We start from the raw sequence: 14,086 nt of genomic DNA on the forward strand, positions 1-14,086 counted from the left end.
AGCATCAAACTTTATAGTGTATGTCTTGGCTACCTTATTCTGTAATCCTATATCAAACTCGACAAAAATATATAACATTGAAAACATATGGCGCTGGTAACAGGCGAAGTATCGATGCTATTGAACTACGAAAGTGTTTTGTCTTGTTCTTTAAAAATGATATATAATCGTTAGGCAGGACTACTGGATATCGAGGGTAGAGCGTTTCTCTCTCTCTCTCTCTCTCTCTCTCTCTCTCTCTCTCACACACACACACACACACACACACACACACACACACAGACTGCGTACACAAGAGGGTACGTGAGGTATGAAACGGTAGAGGACATGGGAGAAAAAAATAAGATACATTCCCACATGGTACAATAATTACAGTCTCTCCCCCACCCCATCCCTCTTCATCTAACTGTATATATTTATCCCATCTGCGCACACAATAAGGTATAGGAGGTACAAAGGAATAAGAATATATACAGGATAAAAAATTTAATTACATTCCAACATGATATCAATGCTTTCTCTCTCTCTCTCTCTCTCTCTCTCTCTCTCTCTCTCTCTCTCTCTCTCTCTCTCTCTCTTTCTCATGTTTTACCTTTGCTACGAACAACTTCCTGTAAAAATAAATATACCACTCCACCCTAACCCTCTCCCTCTCTTTAAGTAATAACAGAAACCAGGTTAATGAGAGGAAGTGCAATTAACCTTAAATATAAAGCCTCCCGATACGTGTCAAACTAAATATCGCACGAGGCGGGGGCAATATTAGTGATGGAGGGAGCAGTATTAGTGGTGCAATATAAACCAATTAATTACACCCAACTCCAATAAAATGCAGGTAAAGAGCTTGGAATGAATTTCGTCACAGCGTCACCTGTTAAGAGAGCATCAAACGCCGTCCTATCTGATATCGAGAAGCTTTGTAATTTGATTTTTTAATTTCACTGCACAGAGGCAAAATCTGTGTGTGTGTGTGTGTGTGTGTGTGTGTGTGTGTGTGTGTGTGTGTGTGTGTGTGTGTGTGTGCGCGTGCGCGTGCGCGCGCATCACTCATTCACAAGCTCTTCTCTAACCATCTCATACGTGAGCTTCCTCCCTCCTCAAGCCTCTTTACCTCCTCCTCCTCCTCTAAGACTATGTTACGGACCACACACACACACACACACACACACACACACACACACACACACACACACACACAAATGCAATGCGTCGTGGCCTTTGCCTTAACGGACGGGTGATTATCACAGCAATGATTTTTCCCACTACACGACGGGTATAATTTGCCCTCACATAAACGTTGCCTCAGTTTATATGGTCATCATCATCCACTTACTTTAAATTAAACCTTTTTTGTCATTACACACACACACACACACACACACACACACACACACACACACACACACTCTCTCTCTCTCTCTCTCTCTCTCTCTCTCTCTATGTATATACGAGTATATACACTGTAATATATATATATATATATATATATATATATATATATATATATATATATATATATATATATATATATATACTGTATATATATATATATTACTGTGTGCGCGTGCGTGCGTATGTTTTCATGTCACATACCCACGCACCTGTCAACGTGAAGCGATCAAGGGCGTGCTCACCTGTCATTCGTACCCTCTGTTCTCGATTTGGCGTCTATCTCTGCATCAACTGCCACCCTATACCTCACCTCAACCCACCTCGCCAGCCACCCTACCTAGCCTATACCTCACCTCACCCTCTCGCTATCCACCCCTCCTCACCTCACCCTGTCGCCACCACATCTCACCACAACACCATCTCTAGTTCATTCATACACTACTATTACCACATGTTTTCTGCTCTCTAGACACCCCTAAACTTCACGTCACCTCTTTATCATGAACCCAGCTTGCCATACCACTCTCACTACCCTACCACACCATTACACTATCTCACCATACTCTATCTCACCCACCTACTCCATAAAATACCACCCACCCCTCCAAAACGACATGCCATCCATTTACATATAACGACATTCCATCCAACTATATAAAAATACCATCCATCCACTTTTCATACACTACGAAATTCCATCCAACTCTCTACATACCATCCACAACGAAACATCACTAACTTGCCCATCACAAATTCCACCCACCTGACTGAGAAGGAAATACCAGTTGCAACCCGTACGGAAATGCTTCTCATTCATCCATCCACTCATATAATGGAGTCCAATATCCCTCAATTCACTTGTCTTCTCTCCTACCACACGCCCTTTCACTCAGCTACCCCCATACTCACCTACCCTTTACCTACACAAGGGCCTATATAACGCTACCCACGTCCCCGCCCCTCCCACCCTCTGCCACACTAACCACACCACTGGGCCTGCACACCGCTCTTGCCTCCCCTAATATCATATTTCACACAAGTTTCAGAGTGATGGCAGGCAGGATGGTAGTGCCCGGAATCAGTGGGCATAAGCGCTAAATTAAGGGGCAGTATTCCAGGTGGTATGGCCGGCTTCGTAGCACCTCCTCCTTAGCAATTTATGTTGTTTATTTCACCTTAAAATTCCTTTAAATGCTGTTTAGAATGTTAATATCGACATAGTTTGCAATAGTAACATGTAAGAGGATACTGAGGTGTCAAGTGCAACATTAACCGCTATGGAAGAGGTGTTACGGAAGCTTCAAAGTCTTTCGGAATCCGTCTCTAAATTAGGTGGGGACTTTAAAATCACCATCATCATTACCATCATCAACAACAACAACAGCTGCTTATTTTGCCACTATATATTGTGTACTGTATGAGCGAAACTTAAAAAAATAAAAAGGAAAATTGTCACACACACACACACACACACACACACACACACACACACACACACACACACACACACACACACACACACGATATAAATCCCACATATTCATTTGCAACCATCTACCTTTAACAAATTAAATTAAAAAAAAAACAAAAATGGTACTATCTACAGGAATGAATGAATGAATGAGTGATTAAACGAATGAATTAATTAATAAACGAATAAACCAATGAATGAATGAATAAACGAATGAATCAATGAATAAGTCAATGATTGAACGGATGGATAAATGAATGAAGAGAAATGCATGGTTTAACGGAAGTTCAGTATGCAGTACACTGAAAGTCGGTTACATTAACGTTTCTCTGTCTGTCTGTCTGTCTGTCTGTCTCTCTCTCTCTCTCTCTCAATTCTGCGTCAGCGTGTAGTGCAGGTGTTTATTATTCTTTCTCTACTTCTTGTTAATTTGCCTCTCCCCCCTCTCTCTCCCTCTCTCTCTCTCTCTCCAACGCCTTACGTCAATCGCTAAGCTACGCGAGTAATGTTTGCCGTGGATGGATAGTCAATAAGTCCTTTTCATAACACAATACTATCATCGATCTAGGGGAGGTAAAAAGGTGCGAAGCGATATGGCGATAATGCAGAGAGAGATTAATGTGTTTATGGTCAGATCTGATATACGAAACGGGGAGCGTTACTGTGGAGAGAGAGAGAGAGAGAGAGAGAGAGAGAGAGAGAGAGAGAGAGAGAGATTAATGTGCTCACGGTCATATCTGATATAGGAACGTGAAGCTATGTGGTGTTACTGGAAAGTGTGTGTGTGTGTGTGTGTGTGTGTGTGTGTGTGTGTGTGTGTGTGTGTGTGTGTGTGTGTGTGTGTGTGTGTGTGTGTGTGTGTGCGCGTGAGAGAGAGATAAAAAGTCAATCTAGGCTATGTTCTCTTAAATACTCCTCACGCCATCACTGCTGTCAGCACAGGAAAGTAATTGAAAAACTTGTGAATCCTGCCCAACTCTGGAACTATCGAGGTATCTGAACACCCTCAATGTATCACCAAAGTTACTGATGGCGCAGGAAAGTTGCTAGAGGGTAAATCTGCAAATATGTAGATGGACAGATAGATAGATAGATAGAGAGACAGATAGATAGATAGACAGACAGACACAGTAAATATATATATAGTAGACACAGATAGACAGGTTGATAGATAGCAAACATGGACATAGACAGACAGATAAAGTACAGATATAACACTTCGGCGTCATGATTTTTCTCAGGTGACGCAGTGCATTTTACCAAGGGGACGTGTGGTACGTGGTAGTGTTGGCTTCGTAGCACCTTTTAATAGCGATTCATTTTGCAAATTACCTCTTAATATTCTCTAGCATGTTACCTATATTGATTTAATATCGGTATAGCCTGCATCAATGATACAAGGGTTACTGATGTGTAATGTAAAGAATAAATCGCTAAGGAAGAGAGGCTTCGAAATTTCCAAAGCCAAGCAGTGTATCTCAGAGGTAATCACCACTGAGGAACGGAAGTTAAAAGATGCAAATGCCCTAAAAATATATAGAGGGCATTGAGAGAGGGGAGTGCTGGAGGTCGGGTAATGAATATGCATAACGGCAGGAAAGGCAGGAACCCAGCTGTGAAAATTTAGCATAAATGGGTGGCAATACGCTTTCAAGGAGCTGGACTAGTATTATACCATCCATATATAGAAAACTATTGAGTATCGAGGAGTGGGGAATGTTGGAGGTCGGGTGAGGAATATGCATGAAGGCGGGCAAGCCAGGAGAGAGCCAGGCAGCTGTGGATGTTAGCATTATAGGGCGGCAATACACATTCAATGGGGTAGATCAGATTACAGAATCCAAACATAAAAAGGTATAGAATATTGGGGAGTAAGGAGTAGCAGAGGTTGGGTGAGGAATAGCCTATGCATGAAGGCGGGCAAAGCAGGAGGGGACCCATGCAGGTAGCGCTGAAGTTTAGCATAACAGGGAGGCAACAAATTCAAAGGGAGGGGGGGGGGTGATCATGGTTATAACCTTCATATATTAAAAAATAAATAAAACCAAACTTGAATTATCAAGGCATGGGAAGTGAAGGAGGTTGGGTGAGGAATATGCATGAAGGCGGGCGAGGAGGGAGAGGGTCTATGCAGGTAGCGGTGGAATTTAACATAACAGGGCAGTAATACACACTCAATGACGTGGACTTGAGCGTGACACGGCTGACGCAATGCCCTCATATATGACAGGTGGGGATGAAGGGATGTGGAGGTGGGAGAACGAGAGGAGTTAGGTGGATATGGAGGTGTGAGAACAGGAGGAGTTAGGTGGATATGGAGGTGGGAATCGGTGAGGGGATAAGGAGGTGGGAAAACATGAGGAGTGGGGTGGATATGGAGGTGTGAAAACGTGGGGATTGGGATGAATATGGAGGGAAGGGTATGGAGGTACGGAAGCAAGTGGAAACTGAAGTGGACATGGAGGTAAATCGAGGGAAGTGGGATGGATATGGATTTGGAGTCTGTATGTGATAAGAGTATACACGAAACTATGAAATCTATGGCTACACACACACACACACACACACACACACACACACACACACACACACACACACACACACACACACACACACACACACACTAGCGAATGTGAGAAGTCGATACCTGATTTTCAAGTGGGTGAAAACCGGTGGTAAAAAATAGAGAAAGCTGGTATCGTGGCCAGGTGCTTGCTTCCACACAATTTTTAATACGAGTTTGGAGGCGAGATGTACTCTCTCTCTCTCTCTCTCTCTCTCTCTCTCTCTCTCTCTCTCTCTCTCAGAAAAAAACGGAGGTTACGATAATAACAGTAAGTTAGGTTCATGGCATACACAGGTCCATGCATCGTATCTCAGACCGACTCACACCCAATGTAGCGGCAAGTGGACGTCCTAGGGTGATTGCATATTCATTTACTCCCTCCACCAACTACCCAAGCATGTCCTCATACCTTACTCGATATTCCCACACTCTCCTGCAGGATCCGGTTCTGGGTTTGCTGGTTCGTATCCAGGGTTGCTGCTTGTGGGAATACTGTTGTACCCTTTTCGCCTTCACTTGGGACAGATTTTCGTCCTTCTGCAACCTATTTTATTTTACGCAGGTCAGTGGCAGAAGATAATACCATGGCTCTACATTATTTTCTATGCTCTTCTTCATGACTAGCATCAGATTCTATAATCAATCAACTGTTAGAACTGTATTCAAGAAGGAGGGATGTTAATTTTAGGTCGTTAAAGTAAAAACGACGGTCACTCAGTCATATCTGGTTAAGGTTGTGAATGCGACATCATAATTCACCGAGGCAATTATTGTAAGTCAACTCTTAAAAGGTGAGTGGGTTTAACTCTCGCTCTTAGATGAGGAAAATCCATGTCATCGAAAGAGTTACAGTCCATCTTGATTAATCACTCATAAAGGGCACAATACTATTTAATTAGGTATCATTACTTTATTCAGCTGAGAGGAAAGCCCTTGTCTTGTAAAGAGCAAACGCCATTAAAAAAGCCTTAAATTATCTTATACATAACCTCTCTTCCTATTTCTCCCATCTTGCCTGTCACTTCTTATTGCTCTTCTTTCCTTTACAGGTGGCTTTACAGTGAGTGACAAGCCAAATGGTTTCCTGTAAGCCAAGAAACCATTTACAGTGCTGGGTGGTAACCATATAACCAACCCATACGTGCTCCCTACGTGTCAAGAGGTCGGTTGGTGGAGGATTAGTGCCCCTCCCCGTAAAACAAATAACTCAAAGTCAAATGGCCACCCCTGACGGGATTATGGCGTCTGGCAATAGATAGATAACTTCATCCCAAGCCTCAACGACCGAAACGGAGATGGTGTCAAGTTCCTTCCACTGAAATTTGCCATCTCTTCATATATAATGGTGAACTAAAAGAAGAGAATAGTAATAGTTGTAGCCCCAGGTTGATGTGAAACGTGAACTCCGTGGATTGTAGGCTGAATGTGCCCTTCTCCCGCAATTCACCATCCTCCTTTTGGTTGTAGGAAGGCAGTTGAGGGATGTTTGTATAGCAAGGCAGAGGAGGCACTCGGCTATAACGGTGCCACCACGTGAAGGAGACCCTCTCCATCACCAAAACAAGAGAATATATGCAATACAGTGGATATAGAGGCGAAGTACCGTCTTATTCTGCCATGACGAAAAAAAAAAAAAAAACGAAAATCTACAGTGAGATAGGCGAAGAAAACCAAGAGACCAATGAACCTCTGAAGTCCAGAGTGAGGATACATTAGCCAGTACAATACCCAGCCTTGCCTCACCCTCCTGTATCACGTAAAATAACCCTGCTCGTTTCCGCACTAAATCCGATGTAATGTCCGTGAGTCATACATAATTCAAGCATCTGGCGTCCGGGCATAGAGGCGAAAATGGCGTTGCAGGCCCCCATAAACACCTATCCAGGCTATCTCACATGGTAAATAGCAGGCATTTGCGGTAATAGCGGTGTTTCTCCTTAGCTGAATAAGTTAGTGTGGCGGCAGCAAGAATAAGCTAAAGGTAAAAATGTCGCTGCCTTTCCATACACACCCAGTTACCCTCTCTACCTCGGTACTCTCTCTCTCTCTCTAGCTGAATCAAATCGTGAGCCCGTTGCAAGACTAAACTCGAGGTCAAAAGATCCTTGCCTTCCTAACAACACCCTCAGCCTTCCTCACACGGCAAATATATTAGAGTTTCGCAGTAACATGTACAAAAATATATTAAAATGTGGTGTAATGTCCGTGCCTTATACATAATTCATCCATCAGGCACCTGGGCATAAAGGCGAAAGTGCAGCCATAAACACCCATTCAGCCTACATCACGGCGTAAACAGCACACATTCGCGGTAATGTTCCCTTTTCACTCTAACTTGGCCTAAAATTGCCACCGCTCCTTCTTGAATGCTGAGCTGGGGCAAGAGATCAAAACTACAATATGATGGTACGCTAGTCACGAGGAAAAGTTACGGAAGGAATGTAAATCCATAATATTGCCTTATTCTGTCACTGAGCTATATAAGTTGCAAAAAGACGAAAATCTGGATCACGTTAAGGTGAAGAGACTATATCAGCTTTTTTTTTTTTTTTTTTTAAGCTGAATATAATCGTGTGATGGCAGCAAGAATAAAATCTGGTTTAATGTCCGTACGATATACATAACTCCTACCTCGGCTGCAGACATAAAGGGGAAATATGCCACTGCGTCCACATAAACACCCATCCAACCTGCCTCCAAGAATAAATATTACACACTGGCGGTAATAGCAGTGGTTCTCCTTGGCGGGATAATTTCGTGTGGCAGTGGGAAGAACTAACTAATCCAAAAAATATCGTTGTCTCTCTGTAAACACCCATCCAGCCTATCTCCCAGTGTATTTATTAAACAGTTGTGGTAAAAGCAGTGGTTTCTCCTATGATGAATATAATCGTGTGCCGGCAGCAAGAATATAATAAATGATGGTGTAATGTTCCTGCGTCATGCATAATTCATACACTGGGCGTTCAGGCATAACGGTGAAAATGTCCATGCTACCCTCATAAACAAACATCCATCCTGCATGCCAGGGTAAACAGGAGACATTCACAGTCACTGGAACACTTCTACACCGAAGATCGCGTGGCGGCACCAATATTACGGTAAAAGCTGACGTAATGTCCGTGTACCAAACTTAATCCATACATCGAGCGCCCAGCTACACACATGAATATATCGGTGTCGTTCCCGTAACAATACATATACCTGTAGCCTACCTCTAAGTGCATACACCAGACATTTGCGGTGATAAGTGTTTCTCCTTAGCTGTATAAAATCGTATGGCGACACCAAGAATGACGTAAATAAAGAAGCAAGGTTATAGATCGGATTAATGGAGGCGTCAATAATAAAAATCATTACTAACAAATTCACCGTATCCAAGGAAGAAATAAACAATAAACATAAAATCTTGTTTACTTTCTGGGCGGCGGGAATCTAAGCTGAATAAAATCATAAGGCGGAAAGCATCTCGATCCAGTTTCCTATAACTTAAATCGTCCGACGGTCTTAGAGAAATCGTAGTTACCTGGACATGTGGATATGAGAGTCGTATAGTATGTGACCATGGAGATTTTCGTGAAACCTGTTCCTTAGCGAATTACCGTGTTTTGAATATTACACTTTAACACTCTCTTGTATGTTATTAATACTGCTTTAATATGGACACAGTTTACAGTATATAAATTACATGAGGATACCGAGGTGTAATGAGCAAAATAAATCACTAAGGAAAAGGTGTTACGAACTCTACAGAGACACTGGGGTAATGTGTGTTGTTCTCAAGGCTTGTGTTGGCTTGCATGTGTAGGCTACTGATGGGTGCTAATTAAAATGCTGACTGCTTCAATGACCAGGGCTGCATAGGAAGGTTCATTGTGTGTGTGCGTGTGTGTGTGTGTGTGTGTGTGTGTGTGTGTGTGTGTGTGTGTGTGTGTGTGTGTGTGTGTGTGTGTGTGTGTGTGTGTGTGTGTGTGTGTCGCCGGTTGAAATGAAAGTCCAAATATATGTACAGTATGCAGTCCTCTCCCTTCCCAATAATAATAATAATAAATAATAATAAATAAATAAATACAATAACATATGTCCATGATTTCATAAACTCAACTCAATTCTACATATACAGCACTTGTATCATATTTCTTCTTTTTTTTCTCTCTCTTTTTTTAATGTTTGGGTCCATGGGTCAGGTGGGAATGTTCTCAGATTACCTCACGTTATCGTGGCAACACCTGTCCTTTCCCACACCTGATCTTCACCCTCAATCGGCTGTATATTGATGTTAACTCTGTGCCCAACCCATATATTATACGAAAAATAAATTATAGTGATGAACGATGACGAGTGATAGTGATGATGATGATGATGATATTATTATTATTATTATTATTATTAGTAGTAGTAGTAGTAGTAGTAGTAGTAGCAGCAGCAGCAGCAGTAGTAGCAGCAGCAGCAGCAGCAGCAGTAATAATAATAATAATAATAAATAAAATAATGACAATGACGACAACGGTATGGATGATTATGAAAATGATAAATAATGATGACTCAGAACTGCACTGAATTCACATCAATACCTTGAAAACGATGATTTTTTTTTTCTTTTTGTTTGTCTTAAAAAAAAAAACAAAAAAAAAAAACAGTGGCATTGTGTTCCCGTTTTCTCAGCAAGTTGGGTACAGTGCGAGGTAGCAGGTGGCCATGTTCTCATTATGGGCCCCAGTCTCGTAACACCGTTCACTTGGCGATTTATTTTGCTATTATACCTTGACGCTCTCAGGCTCCTGTGACTCCTTCTCAGTTGCATAAAATCGTCCGGCTTTTCTTCCTAATAAATAAGTAGCATTCAGAAATGTGAAAAGGAAAAAAAAAAGGGAGTCCAGTATGAGGAGTTTTCTAAGTCTCTCTCTCTCTCTCTCTCTCTCTCTCTCAAAAAAAAAAAAAAAAAAATCTGTGGTTGTTGTAGCCCCTTGTTCATCACAAACGTAAACCCGGTGGACTGCAGGCTGAAGCTACCCCTCTCATGCAGCCCACCATCCTCTTTTCGGGGAAAGGAGGAAGCTTCGAGGACATTTATAAACCTGGGCAATGGTGCAGCTTGGTTATACCGGTGTTACTACATGAAGGCGACCTTTCCAAGCACCAAATTACTCTCAGAAACCCCTTAATAATAATAATAATGATAATAATAATAATAATAATAACAACAACAAACTTTCGTCTCAAATCGCCAAATATTTACTTCCTCTAATACTTTTATCATATGCAATTTCTAATATCATATTTCGTAACGCAATTTCTAATACCACGCCTTGTTAATAAACACCTACCGCTACTTCCTTACATCAATTCCTTGCTCGGTATGTATTCGCAGTCTCAAGTCACGCCATCCAGTAATGTCTGCTTCCCTAATCAATATCGCATCGTAATCATTTAGGTCAGATATTTTTAACTATATTACACGCATTAGTGCATTCTTCTTACATCAATACCTCCCAGTACCATAACAAAGATGCCAATACCTCTAATACCTTCTCCTTCCATTAATACCTTCCAATAACATAACAAACGCAAGCCAATATATTATTATCTAACACCAATACAATAACATACGTAAGCCAATATCTCTTACAACATCTCCTTTCATCAATACCTTCCAATACACTAACAAACATTGAACAAACACTCTGATATCACCTCTTTACTTCAATACCTTCAAATACCATAACAAATGCTCACCAATATTTCACAACCATTCTCCATCCTCCTCCCTAACTCCCTAACTGGTCATCACAAGCTCCACATTCAATTTTCCGCACCAATCACAACACCAATACCTCTACATATACATCAATTTCAGCATCCCAACACATATACTCTTCTCGCCCACACAGCTCCCTCCTTTGCCCCTCTTCGTGTCCCCTCTCCTATACACATACTATTCTCTCGTCCATCCACCCCTCCCCTCATATTTCCTCTCGTTCTCTTCTTCTCTACCGCCTCCTTTCTTCCCTCCTTCCTTCCCCTCCCATACCTCCTCCTCTTACCACCCTTCTCCCTATTTGCCACACCTCCTCCTCCTCCTTCCTCCCTCTCTTAACTTCCCACCTTCCTTTTCTCTCTCCCCCCACACCCCCTTCAACTCCTCCACTCCCTTTCCTTCACATCCCCTTAAACTCCCTCACATTCACTCCAGCCCTCCCCTCCCTCTCCCCTTCTCTCCCTCGTCCCTCCCTCTCCACCTCCCCGACACCTCTGCAGTGCCCCCCTTCCCTTTCCCGACAACACCTCCTCTCACCCTCTCGAACTCCTCCACACTCTCTCACCAACTCCTCCTCTCTCTCCTCAGCACCCCATCCTCCCTCCTATTCCCCCACCCTCCCTCCACCTCCCCTCTCCCTCACACCCCCTAACCCTGCCCCAACACCCACTCCAACTCGTCCACACCCTCTCCAGTGTCCCCCTCCCCCTCCTCTTCCCCCACCCCAACGTACCCTCCCCTCAATTGATCCATCAGAGGCCCCGTGCTCAATTTCCTGCAATATCCTGGCCTCCTGACGGCGCTAAATTGTTTATTGGTCCGCCGTCATCTTCGGGGAACTGTTGCCTCATAAGACTCCCTGGACACGAGATGAGAGACAGGGGGAGAGAGATGTGGGAAGGGTACGAGACAGGTTAGAGACATGGGGCACAAGATGAGAAACAAGGGCAGAAGCAGGTGGGAAGGGGACGAAACAGAGATGAGAGACAGGGGCACAGATGAGTGGGAAGGGGGCGAGATAAGTACGAGACGGGGCGAAACAGGTGGGCGATAAAGGGGACAGGGATGAATGCGTGGGATGAATCGGGGATGCGAGACAAGACCAGTGAGACAACAGGCCCAAGAAACAAGAGCAGAGACAAGAGACCAAAGAGATGAAACCAAAGATATGAGACTCAGAGCAGACGAGATGAAAGACAAGAACCCCCACCCCCCAAAAAAAAAAAAAGACGAGGGAGACAAGAGGCCAAAGACACGAGATTAAAGTGATTGCAGTCCCAAAAGACAAGACAGAAAGGCGATGAGAGACATTAGGTCCGTGAGACAACAAGCAGGTCGCGAAAGATAGCAACTGAGATCAAATATATAACAGACCCATGACACGAGACGCAGAGAGGTTGTGCGAGACAGGGTAGGAGACTAAAGGGGCAGGAGGTCCATGAGAAGACACCAGAGAGGCAATACGAGGCAGTGTGCGAGACCAGAGAGAATAATCGTAGGCCCAACAGGCGAAACCAAAGATATAATGAAGTCCAATACGAGAAAGAGAGGCCGCGAGAGTCAGCGTGCGAGACTAGAGACAATAGGGCCAAGAGACCAAACAGAGAGAGCGTACAAGACTCGAGACAAAGTAAGACCAACATACTAGACAGAGAGACCGCGAGAAAGAGATCGTGCGAGACTAGAGAGACAACAGGGCCATGAGACAAAACAATGACTGTATATACCACCCAACCTAACAAAATACCCGGGTCGATGCTCCTATACTCCCATCGCAGACATCATCGACATGCCACTCCACGGCTCGAAATTACAACGTCAAAACTCTAATGAGATCCTGCAAAATTAAGCAGTGATATTCACGTGGACGGGAAGGTTGTAATCTCGCTTCACTGTTATTGGCCGGTACTGTATAGCCTCGATAAATAACTCCTTTACACTTCTCAAGCAGGTGATGGAGAGGGATGCCTTTACGTGGTGGCACACAAATGACAGGACGGTGGAGTTGTCCAGATGCACAAACTTCACTCAACCTCCCCCCTCCCTGAGGATGATGGTGGACTACGGAAGAAGGGCAACTTCAGCCTGCAGTCCACCAAATTCAGGTTCAGAGGAGCCTGGGGTTGCAACTACTATTATTACACTTCTGATGCCCTCATTTCCACAGGCCCTGTCCCTGTAATGTTCCAGTTTTCACCCTGTCCTAACGGTTTCTAGTCTGATGCTCTCCCTTCCACATGTTCTATCCCTCTTCGCATTTAATGTTCCGATTTCCACCCTCTGTCCTGACCGCCCAAACACTGCAATGACGCTCGCTGGACCCGCTGGGCTGACCCTCTCAACTTTAATGCTCCAAATTCCACCTGTCGTGTCCCCGTCAACCCCAGCGCTCCCCGGTTTCATCTCCCAGAGCACCAGGCCTCGCGCCACTGCACCACACGCCGCATCCATAAATTTCCTTGGACTGACCTGTGTACAGAGTATGATCGTTTGTAGAAGTAGTAGTAGTTGTTCCCTAGGCAGTCTGGCCGAACAGCCCCGTGTCCTTACAGAAGGCCACGGCCGAGACTGGGCTTTCCCACAGAGCTCTCAAGGAGTGTATGTTGTGTTCTTGGTGCTGATGACTGTTTGTAATGCAGTCTTCCATAATGTGCTTAATAGTATGGGGTGCTGTGTTGCATCCTGGACAGGCGTCAGCGACGGAGTCATCCAGCTGCTTCTGATAACTTAAGAGGGCTGGATGATACCCACATCTCAGCCTGGCTAGGTGGACCCTGTCCTCACGAGGGATATAAGATTCAGAAGGGTGGATGTCAGGAGGCCGTGCATGCAGCTGTGTGTTGTTTTTGAGTGACTGAATGGAGTGGCGAGTGATCTGAGTATGCTTCTGGAAGCTGGT

General features: G+C 43.9%; 1 protein-coding gene across 1 annotated transcript in view; it reads right to left on the minus strand.

Moving 5' to 3' along the window:
• Window positions 1-14,086, minus strand: part of LPCAT (lysophosphatidylcholine acyltransferase) — a 109,072-nt gene that overhangs the window by 44,096 nt on the left and 50,890 nt on the right. The gene's annotated exons all lie outside the window — the stretch shown is intronic.

This window comes from Coenobita brevimanus, chromosome 47 (genome assembly GCF_032717465.1).
Source record: "Coenobita brevimanus isolate Jiangsu-jjx chromosome 47, ASM3271746v2, whole genome shotgun sequence".
Classification (NCBI taxonomy): Eukaryota; Metazoa; Arthropoda; class Malacostraca; order Decapoda; family Coenobitidae; genus Coenobita; species Coenobita brevimanus.